The sequence below is a fragment of the Sciurus vulgaris genome (assembly GCF_902686455.1).
Source record: "Sciurus vulgaris genome assembly, chromosome: 4".
In the NCBI taxonomy this organism is placed as follows: domain Eukaryota; kingdom Metazoa; phylum Chordata; class Mammalia; order Rodentia; family Sciuridae; genus Sciurus; species Sciurus vulgaris.
The window spans coordinates 88,474,792-88,491,484 of NC_136464.1; the positions used below are offsets into that span (position 1 = coordinate 88,474,792).

General features: G+C 43.8%; 1 protein-coding gene across 8 annotated transcripts in view; it reads left to right on the top strand.

Moving 5' to 3' along the window:
• Positions 1–16,693, top strand: part of ARHGAP22 (Rho GTPase activating protein 22) — a 225,663-nt gene that overhangs the window by 121,725 nt on the left and 87,245 nt on the right. The gene's annotated exons all lie outside the window — the stretch shown is intronic.

Genomic DNA, 16,693 nt, shown 5'->3' on the forward strand with positions numbered 1-16,693 from the left:
AGAATTAGGATATATTTGAAGGAAGGGAAATAATTTAGACCAAAGAACTGCTATCCTGTTAGGAGTTTTAAAACTATTCTTTAAAGCTCCAAGTTTTACAATGTGGTTGTTATTGAACTAAGTTAAAGTATCTGGCAGGTGAGGCTATCTGTTTACAGCAAGGGCCAGTTTTGCAGTCAGGCAGGGTTTTATTTAGCTTAGCCTCCATCAGAAGCAGAGCCTAAGACAAGAATTTGAGCAGTTTATTCTGGTGGTAGTCCCTGGAAGGGGACAGGGAAGGGAGGGAGCCACTTGGGGTATGCTAAGGAGCAGCTTGCTCCTTGAGCACCCCACTCAGTCCATTGAGTCCTGAGCTGGTGCAGAGCAGGCCCCAGAAGTGTCTTGCCTGAGGAATGGGAGGCTGGGAACATACCACCAACTCCTCCCAGCCATCCATTGAGAGCTACATCCTATAGATTTCACCCTGGTCCTGCCCTGTGCATGTACCAAACTACCTGCAGACAGAGATGGCCTTCAGCAACAGTTGCAGATGCTTGAGGAAAGAGGCCACCAGCATGATGGGAAGAGTGAGTGTGTAGGAGTCTGGGCAGGGGACTGGGAAGCAGTGAGTAAGCAATGGCCTTACTGGGGCTCTCTGAGCCAGCAAGTGTACAGTCACAGAGCAGTGCAGCCACCCCAACCACTCTGATGAAATAATCTGGCTATTGGCTGTCTACGGAGGGGATGATCAGCCTAGGCTCAGGACAGCAAGGTGCAGCCCACCAGGAGCAGGAGAGAGCAAACCCAAGCCTGTCATATAAGGTAACATATTCCCAAGTTTCCCAGGATTAGGACATGGATATCTTTGTGGGTCATTATTCTGCCTATCGCAATACTCAAAACACCCCTCTAAGGTAAGGGGTGTTTTGATAACTGTTTTACAAAAACAGACAGTGAGAATTATGAAGAATAAGTCACTTGTCCAATGACAGGCAACTGGATAGTAGTGGAGTTGGGGCTTTGTCCTAGTCAGTTTTCTGTTGCTATAACTGAATTCTACAAGCTGGATGATTTACAAAGAACAAGGCATATTAAACTCATAGTTCTAGAGACTGTGAAGTCCAAGATCAAAGGGCCACATATGGTGAGATACTTCTTGCTATGGGGACACTCTGCACAGTCCCATGGCAATATAAGGCATCCCATAGTGAAAGGGGTGCACACAAGAGAACAGAACCAAACTGACTTTTACAGCAGACCACTCTCAGGTAACCCATTCAACCCATAGATGGCTCCATCCATTCATGAGAGTAGAGCCTTCAGGACCCAATCACTTTTCAACCCCCCATAATGAGGATTATAGTTCAACATGAGTTTTGGTGGGGAAATTCAAGCCACAGCAGGCTTGAACTCAGGCCATCTGGCTTAAGTCACATGCTGGAGTTTGACTGCAACATAGGCAGCTGACCCCTGAGGCCTCCTACAGAATCTGATGTCTTTCCTACTTGAGCTGGGCAGTCTGGGGACCTGGTTACTGGAAGGAATGACCTAAATGCCTTTTCTCTGAGCACAATAATGGTAGCTTGGCTGAGCACCAGATTCATGCAGGTCCCCAGAGTTGCCCATCTCTACTCTCCTGTCTTTGGACATGCAGTCACTCCCAAAAGCCTTAGGGTAGAGGTAAGGGTCTGCTGTGGTTGCTTAGTGACAGCAGAACAGGTGGTAGGCAGTGAGGAAAAATAGCCTGTGTGGAGTGCTGCCCATCCACCTAGGGCAAACACAATAGCAGTTGCTTCCCAAGACCCTAGAGTGACTGTCCTCCTCGCCCTTTAGGGGCTCTGGATTCTGGAGGCTTCCTATCAGCCTGGTCCAATGGGACTAGGGAGGCTGCACCCATGGCTATGCCTGGTTCTGGCTGCATCTGGTGAAGCTCCCCTCTCTTCATGGCACTTGCCGGTGTGGCATCCTAGAGAGATTAAATGAACCAACCTCCTAAAGTCAAACAGCTAGCTTGCAGGTAAGGGAGATTGATCCTTCCCTGGTCAACCTGACTTTAGGATGGTAGGCTTTCTGTTACAACAGTTCCACAGTGGCTCCAACTATGGGCCTTGCTGGTACTGAAAATTAACGATGATGATGATGTTGGAGTAACCCCATCTTCAACCACAGCAACATACAATCTCAGGAATCTCAAGAAGCCCGCTCACTGATCCAAATTACCCCTGATTGAGAGTGTCCCAGACTGAGAGTGACCTGGAGGAGTCCTAAGGTGAGCAGGGCACAGTCTCTGCCCTCAAGAAATCAGGGGACATTTTCTTCCCAGCTCACATCAAGATAAACAGCTTAGTTGCTATGAGAAGAATTACCTGGGGGCAGGGATAGGAAGCGTCCTGAGGGGTCATGCCCATGGATCTCCCTGCATTAAGCACAGCTCCTCAAGTAATGTGCACAGGTCGAGATTAACCATGCACTGGGTAGGTAAGGGGCAGTCCATGTAGGGGACCCATGGCACTGTTAGGGGACCCATGGGACTGCTCTGACAATTCTGAGTGTGCCTGAGTGGTGGGCACTGGGTGTGGAGAACTAAAAGGAACAGAGAGCAACCTAACAGCCACGGTCCAGGTCCAGGGTTGGGGGGATCAGTGGCAGAAGAGGAAAAGGGAAGGATTCGATCACCCCGCCTTAGACTCAGTTCTGGCAACTAGAGACCAGGCAGGGGCACACCACAATCCCTCACTCCCCACCAAGTATCCCCCATCCCTTTAAAAGAAGGAAAAACTGGACAATTCTTGAAAATATGGCAGAACTCCAAGTGTATACATCAAACCAACTACATGCATTTTAAACCATAGTTGTTTGCTCTCTTCAACTGTATAAAGTGATAGTTTTTCAAGATATATTAATTTAAAACATGAGGTAATATTTTGGAATGAAATTGACCAAATTTTGTTGTGTGTGTGTGTGTGAATATGTACCAACAAACCCCATTAATATGTATAATTATAATATAAATTAAAGAATTAATATAAATAATATAATATAATAATATAATATAATAATAAAATAATATAAATAAAAGAATTAAATAAATTTATAAAGAGACAAAAATATGAGGAAAAATTATGCTGTTAGTGCCATCTAGTGGAGAAATCTGCCAATTCCATGACCCACAGTGCCGGCCCTTCTGCCCACCACCAACCTTTCAGCCTGGCTATACCTGATTTCAAGTCATCTAAGAACCCACATGGCCAGCCACAGAGCAAGGCCTGGAGAACAGTGTTACAAGCGACTTTAGTTCCAAATGAGGCTTCCTTTCTTGTCCAGATGGCTGTGGTCCACGGCTCCACCCTCCATGTTGTCAATATACAAAGAGTGCAGAAAGATGGGAACAATTGCTTTGGGCAGAAGTGAGCATCCATTCACTGGATGGATATGCAGGAGTATCACTTATAAGTTTAGGGGAGCCTGAAAGAAGGGGTGACTGGCTTTTGGTCTTGCCTGTGTAGTTAGTTATACACAGGATTTGAGAAAATCAAGTTGGACTGTGATAGCAAATTGGCATATTGCCAAGCAGTGGGGAGGCCAGGCACAAGCATTGCCCTCAGCATTTGTTTCCTGAATGGAACCACTGGCCTGGAAACTGATGGAGCTACAGACTTGCAAGAATTCTCTAGCTGTGGGGTAAAGAGGAAGATGACACCACCAGCTGGGATTTGGGGCTAGAACACACAAAAGACTACCAGTGCCTAGAGAAGTGGGTTGGGAGGGAACCCCCTGCAGCTAGGCCTTCTAGATCACCCCTGCCCCTCACCACATCATCCTCCAGGGAAGACACTACACCCTTGCCCAGGTGAGCAAAGAGGTGTTTATCTTTCCCCTCTGCCTCCTTCTCACCCCAGTACCCAGGTCCAGTCCAGAGAAAGACCAGAGAGCAATCCCTATCACACTCCATCACCACTCCACACTCCAGAAAGACTTGAATGGATATGAGTGAACAGAATCAAGTGTTGAAAATCTAAATGAGACTGTTTAAATAAACTAAAAGTGAGACACATGCTGGACCCTGGGTAAAATCTCCAAGTGAGCTGCTACTCAAAGGTGGAGAAATTTTAGGGAGAATATTGGGGAAAGAAAATCATTTCATGTCTCTTCTTCAATGAGTTTAGCTTCTTCATATTAGGTAGGTTAACTACTATTGATAACCCTCAAATCACAGGATATTGGCCCAATGGAATGTATTTGTCTTTTATATATAGTCAAAAGTGAATACTCCTGTTTGGCAGGCAGCTGGTCTCCAAGCATCTTTCCATCTTGTGCCTTTGCCATCTGAAATCTGTGGCTTGCAAAAGCATCTTGGTTATCTACAAGCTGGTAGCCAACATGCCAGGGAGGTGTCCTGGTCCAGACCATCTCCTCCAAGCCCATTGGACAGAACTATGTCACACAACCTTACATAAGTGCAAAGGGTTTTGGGAAACGTAGTGCAGCTGTGCCCAGGAGGCCAACAAGGTTGGTTTAATGAGCAGTCAGTAGACCTGCCATACTTTTCAATGAGCTGGTTACCTAAGAGCCATGGAGGCATGTTTCTATCCTCACAAAATAAAGAATGTCAAGCACATGGACAGGAAATCAGACATTAACCCACAGGATGAAAAGTGCTAGGGAAAACATAAATATACAGATTGTATTGCCCAGAGGAAGAGACTCCAACACATGTGGGGACCATAAAGGACTTCCAGGGCAGAATAAGGACCCTGCTCCCTAAAGGTTAAGTAAGCAAATGAAAAAGAAGGGATGGGGGGAATGAGTACATCTCAGGCAGAAGCATTAGTGTGTGAGTGTGGTAAAGACAGGACCATGTGAATTCAAGGAACTCAGTGTATGATTAATTGAATATAAAGTAAGTTTTGGAAGCAACAGGGAGCTAGGCTCATTGCCAGAATGGAAAGTGGTCTTCTGTGGAAGGAGACTGGAGCAGGGCCATGGTTCCCAAACCTTAGCAAGCCTCAGCATCACCCAGAGGTTTTTTTAAACACTGTTTGCTGAGCTGGTGGTAGGACAGATGTAGAAAGGTGGCCCTGGTGTAGAAAGCAGGGGACTTAGAGTCTTCAGAGGGAGAATGAGGAGAAACTCACAGAGGAAGTGAATGAGAGGAGGTGGGGGGGCAGAGAAAGCTATAACCAATACTTTTAGCATAATTATTAACATGGGGGAGGAAGAGGGCAAGATAATGTGTGGAGATGTTGCTTTGTGCTTTGATCTCTCCACCCTTTTCCTTCGTGGTAGAAGCAGGAAGCCAGACCTTAAACCCATTTGCCTCCATGGTAGGTGATGTCCTAGGGATACCCTCTCCCCTTCCCCCAGATAATTATGATATGCAGGGGAAAGGGAGAGAGGCATTCCCCCAGACCAGTCACCCCAACCCCTGGCACTGCCCCAAGAAGGTGACAAATACGAGGAAGCTGGCCCTGAGCACTAGCGTCCTGTCCCAGGCAGATATTCAAACAAGGCAAAGGAATGAGAGTCCCAGGTGGCTGCAAGTGAAGGTACCAGATGACCACCAGGAACCAAAACAGCCCCTCACCCTTGTCTAGGCCCCACCTAAGCCTGATCACAAAAAAGGGAGCCCTTACCCTTTCCCAATAGGGACCTGGTAGAGTGGGGTTCACAGATGGAATTAACATGATTTCTTTATCATAAATATGATAATTGCTCTGTTCCTGAGGTTGTAGACCGAGACATGCAGAGGTGGCACAGGGTTAAGCACTTATCGAGTTCTTCCTAAGGATAGAGACTGAGCACCACCACACTAATCCTTACTGCACTCCCAGGACTAACCTTTACTAACCCATTTACCAGATGAGGCACCTGTGACTCTGACAAACCAACTAACTTGCTAGGATCCCACAGCCAGTTGGCCGTGGAGTGCAACTTGAGCATCTCTAATCCTGGAGTCCTGCTGCTCATCAGAACTGGCTCCCTGGTCAGACTTGAAGAAGCCAGATCCCACAAAGGGGCTGGGACTCAAAGGCTCTGCATGTTCTGCCCACCTGGGATTCTTCTCTATCAGGGCAGTTGCCTGGCAAACCCTGTCCCTCTCTGCCCTTCAAAAGCTATCTGTGCTTTGCAGACTTGATCCTGCAGGCCTCCCAAGGTCTTGGGTTTCTTGGCAATGCCAGCATCTGGCCCAAGGGCAAGTTTAGGCCTCCCTCTAAACCTGCAAGGGGAAGAGGGGCCAAGAGGTGGAGAGGCCTGCTATTACCATTCTAGGTGAAAAGTGTTGCTAAGACCTTGGGACTAGTCCCCACGAGATCCTCATGGATTAAGTTATCTGGATCAAGTAATCAATAAAGCATCACAACTTATTTCTAATACCCCTCTTCTGGAATTAGTACAGAGCTGCCAAAGGGAGGCAGGTGGGTTGACTGCAGGATTCAGATGGAAGCCCTAAGTTTTTCTCAAAAGCAATTGATTAGGCTGTCATGACTCTTCCATTGCTGGACATATCTCCTAAGGGTCCCCAAAGGCAGGGAGCTAACTCCAGACAAGAAAAAATTGACCAGAAGGCTAGAAGGACACAGGAGAATCAACTGGAAGCTGGAGAGATGCCTGTGGAAGGGCCAGGCAGCAGGACTGCTCAGGGGTCCAAGAGCCGGGAGTGACATTGGGGTCAGTGCTCTGTGCTGAGCAGTTGAATCCTGCTGAGTCCTCAGTCTCACCCTCCAGCACCCAGCTTTGAGCTTGCAGCCGCCTGTCCTTATCCAACCTGTATTTTGAAGCAGATAGGAAGACTGCTGCCTGTTATCACTAAGGCCTGACCTTGAAAGGGAGTCAGCATGCACAGATTACTCTGCAGAAGTAGACTGATAGAGTGTGCCTGATGTGTCCAGAGCATCCCTGATTGCATTAGCTGCAGCCTGAATGGGAGTGAGGTTGATATGGGCCTATCTCAGCACCTGGTACCAGTCTGCATCTCAGCCTTACCCTGTGCTGCCCCTGCTGAGTTTGCCTGCAGAGCACCAGACCATGGGTAATGACTAGAAATGAAATTAGTTGAGAAGTTCTCTAGCAACTCCCACCACTGAGGAGAATCAGCAGATTTGAGATTGCTTACCTTCCTGGTCTTGCGATCTGGACTCCTCTTGTCTTAAGTTCCCTTCTCCCAGCTAAACACAAGACCAGGTGTGGAAAATTCCCACTGGTGTCCCTGGAAAGAGGTACCCTTGAGGAGGAGCCTGCACCTAATTCCTTGGGCCCAAATCACATTCAAGAGCAGCACTCTTCAATAGAAATAGAACACAAGCCACATTTGTCATTCTAGATTTTCTAGTAAATAGTCACACTAACAAAAATAAAATAAAACAAATGGTATTAATTTCAATAACATATTTATTAAACCCACTAGATCCCAAATATTACCATTTGAATGTGTAATTAAATATTAAACCCAGGGCCTCATGCCTGCTAAGCATGTGCTCTACTGAACTCTACCTCTGTGAAATAGATTACTTTTTTTGTATTTTTATTTTAAATCCAAAGAATATTTTGCACTTAGAATATTTTTCAATTCAGGCACTAAATTTTCATTGGAAGCATCTGCTCTGTGTTGAGATTTTGTATGAGGTTGAAAAAGTAGACTCATATTATCCAAGTTACTCTGAATATGTTTAAAGCTTTTTCAAAAACAGAACTGAAGTCAGCTTTTATGAATATAAATATAAATGAAGTAAAATTAAATTAATGCTTCAGTTGCTCCATCACACTAGCCACCTTCAGGTGCTCAGCAGCCCTGTGCGGTCTGGTGATGCCATATTAGACAGCTCAGGTGCCAATCAGGAGGACCGAACACACGACACTGCCCGGCATAGACTAGGTGCTCAACCATGAATGAGAGGTAGGAAGGAAGGGAAGAAGAAACGGCTCAGGGTGTGGGCCTAGGTTTTGGAGTCAGACAGACTTAGATTTACCATACAGCACTGCCACTCACTAATTGAGAGAGTCTGGAACAATGACTTTCAATTCTCTGCATTTCCTGCTTAGAACAAAGCTCCAGAGTGTGCTGCAGAGGTGACTCCCTAGGGTCTCCGGCTTGGAAGTGGGTCAGCAAGACAAAATTGTACTTCTGCAGAAGGGTGTGCCCCCAAAGGGAATCCAGCATCAAGCACACCTGGGTGGGCAGTCCACCAATATTTAGCCCTGAAGAAGCACTGCTCCTTACTCTGATAGTAAGAGTTCAGGGGCACAAGCTACACAAGTAACTAATTTAAAAATTGAGGCAGGCATGGAAAAGGGCTACAGTTTAATTGGATATCTGTTAGGGATATTTTTAAAGTGGCTGCATTCTGAGCACATTAAAATGGTCTCATTATACACATGAAACTTAGTTACAGTAAACATGCCTGTGTTGTATTAGAGGTTAACTTTGATACAAAAGAAAACAAAACTTATTATTGCAAATCAGAGTCATGGTTCCTGCCAGGTAATTCAACTGCAGCCATTTCTCTTGACCAAGGCCAATCAGAAAGTACCTTTAGCAAAAGAATGAAATCCTGTCACTTAGGACGACATGGATGGCACGAGAGATCATAATGTTAAGTGAAATAAGCCAAGTACATTAAGACAAGTACTACATATTCTCACTTATATATGGAAGCTCAAAAGTTCATCTCAAAGAAGTAGAGAATGGAATATTGGTTACCAGAGACATGGAAGGGTGTGGGGAGGTGGGTAGAGAGGATGGTTAGTGGGTACGGGGGTGAAGTTAGATAAGAGGAATAACTTTTGACATTCTTTAGTAGAGTAGGATAACCATGGTTGACAATAATTAATTGTGTATTTCAAAATAACTAGAGGAGAGGTTTTGAATATTCCCAGCATAAAGAAGTAATACACATTCTAGGGGGATGGGTATATCAATTACCTGGATCTGGCCATTTTACATTGTATATAAAAATTAAAAGATCACACTTCACCTCATAAGTATGTACAATTACTGGGCCTATTAAAAACATTTTAAAACAATAATTTTAGCCAAGCACGGTGGCCTATGCCTATAATTCCAGTGACTCAAGATCCTAAGACAGGAGGATTGCAAATTCAAGGCCAGCCTTGGTAACTTAGCAAGGCCCTAAGCAACTTAGACCTGTTTCAAATAATAATAATTATAATTATAATTTAAAAAATAAGATTAAAGAGTTGAAAAAATTAAAAAAATTAAAAAGAGAGAAAGGACTTTTAATTTCCCACCACAGGTTGCTGCCTGAGCTAGCCTGGCTTCCTGAGAGTACAAGATTGCGTGACCTTCTGCCTTACTCCTAACCCCATGGGCTGGTCTGCATGGTGGGGGGCATTTCCATGGTATTTCGGGACCCTAGGACATGTCCTACCCTGCAGTGGACTAGATCCATGGATCTAGATTCCAGGCTTATATACCTCAACTTCAGCCTGTTTTTCAGTGCCTGGCCTGAAAGAAGAGCTCAGAAGAGATGCACCTGGCTAACTCTGAGCCCTAGGGTGTGGCTCTGTGCATGAGATATCAGGCAGAGGGGAATATGGCTGGATTAGGGGAAGGTCATCACCAAGGGCTTTATTGTTAGGCTCAGGCAATGAGGAACCACTTTTCTAAATCAGAGAAAAATGTGATCACACTTCTTTTTTAAATTTTTTTATTAGTGCATTAGAGTAATGCATTATATCAACATAATGATTCATTTATGGAATATAATTTGCCATACTTCAGTCCCCAGTACTTTCTCTTCCTCTCCCCAATCCCCCTTCCCCTTCCTCTACTCTTCTGGTCTTTCTTCTATTTATTCATTGTTTTTCAAATTAGTGCTTTATAAACATATAAAAAGGTGAAATTCACTGTGGTATATTCATATATGTACATAACATGATTTGATCAATTTCATTCCAAAGTTCCTTTCTTTTCCTGTCCTTCCTCCCTCCCCCTCAATCCCCTTCCTCTACTCCACCGATCTTATTTTCATGGGCTCCCCCATTGCCTTTTTCCTTTATTTTGCTCTAGCTTCCACAAATGAGAAAAAACATTCGCCACGTGATTTTCTGAGTCTGACTTATTTCACTTAGCATGATGTTTCAGCAAATGACATAATTTCATTCTTCTTCATGACTGAGTAAAAGTCCATTGTGTATATGTACCACATTTTCTTTACACATTCATCTGTTGACAGGCACCTGGACTAACTTGGTTATTGTGAATTATACTTCTATAACCTTTGATGTGTCTGTATCACTATAGTATGATTGTTTTAGTTCTTTTGGAAAAATAGCGCGGACAGGAATAGCTGATCATATAGTGGTTCCATTCCTAGTCTTTTGAGGAATCTCTATCCTGCTTGCAATCCCACCAACAATGTATAAGTGCACCTCTTTTCTCATATCCCCACTAGCATTTATTATTGTTGTATTCTCAATGATTGCCCTTCTAACTGGAGTGAGATAAAATCTCAATGTAGTTTTGATTTGCATTTCCCTGATCACTAGGGATGTTTAACACTTTTTCACTTATTTGTTGGTCATTCGTATTTCTTCTTTAGAGAAATGTCTGTGTGATTACACTTCTTGACCATAAGAAGGCCAGATTGGGTGTAGGGCAAGGGGGGGCAGGGAGCCATTTGGAGGGGACTCCTCTAATGAGCAGCAGATGCTGAATATTGACAGGACTCCAGGGAGGGGAGGGGCGGCTGGAAGGTAGGATTGCCAGATTCCATGGAGACGTGAGGCTAGAGGTGGAGTCCGGGATGACTGCCAAGTTGCTGGGCAACATACAGGGACCTCCAGGAGAGAAGCTGAAGGAGATAAGATGGCAGTTCCCAGAAATCCAGGCTAGCTTCTGTGGTCACCTGGATTTAGTCCTGCAGGGAGCACGGCTTTCCCAGTCCTCTGCTCTGCTCCAGTGGGTTCTATGTTCAGCCCTCTCCACTAAGTGTTGTGTTTTCTCCTTTCAAGGCCAAGTTTAATGATTGGTGGCTCCAGGAAGCCTTTCCAGATTCCATCCCCACTTCCTCCAGTAAGTCCCCAATAAATCTCTTACTGATAAAGGGTCTGAAAGTCAGACCCAGGAGTTACCAACTCTGTGCCCTTGGGTAAATTGCTAACTTCTCTGTGGCTGTTTCCTCACATGCACAATGAGGATAATGACAGTATCTACACCTTGGGTTAGGATGAGTGTGAAGAGGTCGGATGTGATTATTAAAGGACCTGCAGAGGGAGCCTTGCAGTGGTGGTATGGTTAAGTATCTTGACCTTGTGATGGTTACGTGCGGCTACGTTGTGCTAAAGTTGTGTGGAGATACGCATGTGCACAAGTCCATGTATAACTGGTGACATCTGCATTGGCTCTGAAGATGGAATCAAGGTCAGTTCCTGGTTTCAATATTGTGCTATAGTCACCTAACATGTTAACCTGCTGGGAGTCCAAGTAAAGGGTACACAGAACCTCACTGTATATTTCTTTGAAATTTCTCGTGAAACTGGAACTATTTCAAAATAGTTTTTTTAAGTACTTATTCTGTAGTGCCCCCATAGCTTAGGATAATGCCCAGCCTATATTAAGAACTCAATAAAGTTTAGCAATTATTACAGCGGAGTATCTGCAAAATTGAGAAAAGATACTTAATTTTAGAGAGTAAGTTAGTAACTGTTGTACATAATATGCTCAGTGTGCTTTTCTTCAACCTCTAGATGCCTTTTCAGATGTAATGCCTCTAAATTTAAAGTAATGAACCTGGTTGCTTCTCTCTTTAAAAGTTTAATAGATATACTTCTGAATGTTGTGACTTTTAAACATTTCGGTACATTCTGTTAATTGACAGCTGGGTTCTTTTTTTTTAGAGGAACTCACCTGAAAATATATTGAGCCATTATTTGAAAATCTGCAAACATGCTATGTGACAATTTACTTAAAAGTTCTTGACTTTGAAGACACCTGTGTTAGTCACTCACCCATCACTGGTGGCTGTTGATAAGTGGACCTACCTTCTTTCTAAGTGGCTAGCCCTGCACACTTGGATGCACACCAGGTCTGGGTACATGTCTGCTGACTGAGCAAGTGAGAGGCCACTTGCAAATTCCTTCTAGTGCCACTGGTCATTTTAGTGGGGCAGTAATGGAAATGAGTTCCCTAAAGGCATATTTTCTGCAGGACACAAGCAATGTGAGATTCTTTAAATGATTGGTTGGGTTTCTCTTTAGAAAGGGAAATGGAAGGGAGTGCCCACCATGTGTTAGTGTGCCTACAATAATGTCCTGACACTGTATTGAGTAGACATTACACGTGTGTTCTGTAGTGTGGAACCTGAGGCACAGAGTGATTATTTGCCTGAAGTCACATGACTAGTGTGATAAGAATCCAGATTTCACCCCAGGTGGGCTCCACTCTGGGGTCTCATTCTTAGCAGGCAGCCAACAAAAACCCCAGCCAGCTGGGAGTGGTAGTGCATGCCTATAATCCCAGCAACTCTGGAGGCTCAGGTAGGAGGATCAAGAGTTCAAAGCTAGCCTCAGCAACAACAAGGTGCTAAGCAATTCAGTGAGACCCTGTTTCTAAATAAAATACAAAGTAAATAGGGCTGGGGATGTGACTCAGTGGTTGAGTGCCCTGAGCTCAATCCCTAGTGCCAAAAAAATAAAAATAAAAAATAAAAAACCCCAGCCAGTGCCAGGTACCATGACTTTGAGACACAGAGAAATGCAGGAAAATCTCTCAGATAGTGGTAGTGTGCTGGACAGGAAGGGGTGATGTGCAGGAGGAGGTACGCTTGGTGCCAACACAGAACAAAGATGTAGATAAAATTCTTTACAAGTGATCTCAGCTAGACTAAATCCCTAGATAAATTAGAATGTGGGGAGGAATGTGGCAGGGGATTAGCAGGTGGGGGTTGAGTGACCCAGGCCACCTTGGGGAACCAAGCCCAAATACAGAGGCTCCCCAACCAGGAATCTCCAGCTCAGGAATTCTGAGACACAAGGACATTCTTTCTGTCTTTCCTACTCAAATGTGGTCCATGAATGAACTGCAGCAGTCTCACCTGAGATTTGTCAGAAATACCAACTGGAGGACCCTGCCTGGACCAACTGAAACAGAATCTGTACTATGGCAATATGTTCCAGGTGATTTGTGTGCATATAAAAGATTGAAAAGCAATGCTTTGATCTCAAAGCTATCCAACGCTGGTCTATGAGCTCCGGAAAGAGGGGATTGCATTAGTGCACTTGGAGCCTACTGCCTGGCTTTTAAAAGGTGACTGATAAATGAAACCAATGAAGGCAACATAATTCAAAAGGCTGAAGAGTGCTGCAAGTGATGGTAGAGAAAGGCAAACAATGACAAGAAACTGAGTTTAGTTCTCAGGCTGCAAACTGAGCTATAAACCAGGGCTCATTGTCTATGGACTGATTCTGGCCTACAGAAATATTTTCTTTGGCTCATGAAATATTTTTAAAAACAAAGAATTTTACCCATAAAGAAATAAAGATTTATGTAGGGTATGTTTAGATCTATTTTCTCCATATAAACAACTGTCAAGAGTTAATTAACAGCTGCCCCCTTTCGACGGAATATGGGAACACTCCAATTGGCCAGAATCTCCACTGTTCCCTATTGCCTTCCCCCTGCCAACATGCTTTGACAGTCCTTTTTTCTGCCTGATCTCTGTGGGGGTTTGAGTCTGTGCATCCTCATTTAAAAAACTCAAAAGCAAAGATGACTTGAAAGTAAGGTTGTTGTATACTGGCTGAATCATTTGACATCTCCAATTATTTATCATCTAAAGTCATGGTTGGGGTAAGATGCTCAGTCAACCTGTCTGAATCTCAATCCTGGCTCTGCCCAAGTCTGTGATCCAGAGTAAGTCATATAACTCCTTGAACTTTGGACTCCTCATCTGTAAATTGACCACAACAAAAGTAGCTCTGCAGTAAGCAGAGTACCTGGCACATTGTTAGTTATTGCTAAATATCTACAAATTATTAATTACTACTTTATAGTCACTTATAGATAGTTAATTAGTAAGGCATTAATATTGCAGGTGTCAGAGCAAGATAACATGTAAGAAAGAAGGTATTTATTCCCTACATTTCCATAATATCAATAGAAGTTATCAATATTTTCCATTAAAAAGCTTTCAGAATACATAAAATTTTTAAATTCAGGGAAGTTGAAACATATACCTATGAAATAAAAACATTAAAAACTATTACCCTTCCAATAAAAATTAATAGCAGATGAAATAATCAAATAATCCCATTTTCTTTTTACTACTATGGAAACTATTTTTAAAATACTTTTCTTATTGTTGACAGGGTCTCCATCTTTTTATTGATCATGAGCTACAATTTTTTACTTATTTCATTTTTCATTTCAAAGAGTTTTTTGTTGTTGTTTTGTTTTGTTTTGTTTTTTCGGTGCTGGGGATTATACCCAGGGCCTGTGCTTGCAAAGCAAGTACTCTACCAACTGAGATGTATTTCCAGCCCTCATTTCAAAGAATTTTGATTTGTATTTATCTTTTCTTGTGTTATTATAGGGAAGTGGAGAACCCAAAGAATTGCCCAGGCAATTTCTGAACTGTTGTTCAAATGTCACTGGTTTGAAGTCTTTGAACCAGATTTATGTTATGAGAGAGACCCCTTGGATCTCTTCCTTGCTGCATTAGTCTATTTTCTGTTGCTATAACAAAATACCTGAAAGTTAGATACTTTATGAAGAAAAGAGGTTTATTTAGCTTGCAATTTTGGAGGTGTTAAGTCCAAGACTAGATGGCCCCATCTGCTTGGATTCTGGCAGGGTCCCCTTGGCTTCTTCACAACACAGTAGATGACATAATGGCAGGATCATGTGAGATAGAGAAATCACATGGTAAGATAAGACACCAGAGAGATTCAGGGTCCAAGCTTATCATTCCTTCATTCATTCCTTCATTCATTTATTGGTCCTGGGAATTAAACCCAGGGGTGCTTACCACTGAGCCACATTCCTTGTCCTATTTATTTTTTATTTTGAGACAGGGTCTCACTAAGTTGCTGGTCTGTAACTTGTGATACTCCTGCCTCAGCCTCCCAAGTCACAGGGATTATAGGCATGTTCCACCACAACTGGTTCCCATGCTTCTCTTTTATAACAGCTCACACTCCAGGGCACTCACTGCACTGCTAAGAGAACTACGTTGATTCCTTCTGAGAGTGGCACTCCCATGACCTAGCATCTAAGCCCCACCCCTTAAATGTCCTACCACCCTCCAGTGTTGGCACACTGAGAACCAACCTTCCACACCTGAAGACGTTTAAACCACCTCCAAACCATAGCATTCTCCTTCAAGACTACGGAGGACAGAAAAACACTTTCTAAATAAGCTTTCCTTTACTGCAGGGTAGCTCTGGATATAAATGATTCTGATTTTTAAAGAATTCATCAAAATATTAAAAATAATAATACTTCAGCATTTTTTAAAAGTGCATTATCATTGGGCACAGTGGTGCACACCTGTAATGCCGGCTTGTTGGGAGGATGAGGCAGGAGGATTGCAAGTTCGAGGCCAGCCTGAGCAACTTAGTGAGACCCCATCTCAAAATTAAATTTTAAGAAGGGCTGGGGTAAAAATGGTAGTGGTAAGTGTAGAGTGTTCGCCTAGCATGCATGAGGCTCCAGGTCCAATCCTCAGCACTGGAAAAAAAATAAATAAAGTACATTTTTCTGGAATATTGGAATATCAGAAATTGAGGCTGCAATCCCAGAAACACCAGATCAGAATCTTCTGCAGCCCTCCTTGATGCTTTCTTGTTGACATGAGAACAAGCAGACAGAGTTTGGGAGGCCTCCCTGGAAATGGAGGGAGGTTGTTGTTCTGGGTTAAATAGCGTTTTTCCCAAATTCATATCCACAGGAACCCCAGAATATGACCTTATTTGGAAGAAGAGTATTTGCTAATACAATTAGCTAAGATGAAATCACACTGGATTAGGCAGGTCCTAAATCCAATGCTTGGTGTCCTTATAGGAGGAGGAAATGGCACACAGAGGGAAGACTATTTGAAGGTGGAGGCAGAGATTGGAGAGATGTGTATACAGTTCAAGGAATGCCAGAAAACACCAGAAGCTAGGAAGAAGCAAGGAAAGATTCTTCCCTAGAGCCTTCAGAGGGAGCAGGCCCTGCTGACACCTTGATTTCAGACTTCTGGCCTCTAGAACTCTGAAACTATAAGTTTCTGTTGATTTAAGACACCCAATTTGTAGAAATGTATTACAGCAGCCCTAGATACCCTGTGCAGTTGGGAAAACGCTGCAGCAGGGCCCACAGGTGTTGACTTGGGAATCCCATCCACACTTTCAGGGCCTGAAACAAAGAAGACCTGTCTCTTCTAGCTCTCCTCTGCTGTTGGGTCCTCCATCTTCCTCCACCTGCCCTCTTCCCAGTACCTCCTACTGTGTCAAATGCTGTGTCATTTGCTCAGCCTGAAGCACTTCCCTGGGACTTCCTGGTGCTGCTCCTAAGGGCCTATGGTGGGGTGGGAAGAACAGAAATGCAGAAGTCCAAGAGGCCTGGGAGTACCTGCTGCTTTCTGGCTGTGTGCACCACCTCAGAAGGCCATTTCATCTCCCTGAGCTTCTTTGGATGATGACAAAAATGACATTTGAAAGTCCTTGGCAGGGACTGAAGACGTAGTGGTGCCTGACACATAGCAGGTGCTCAATA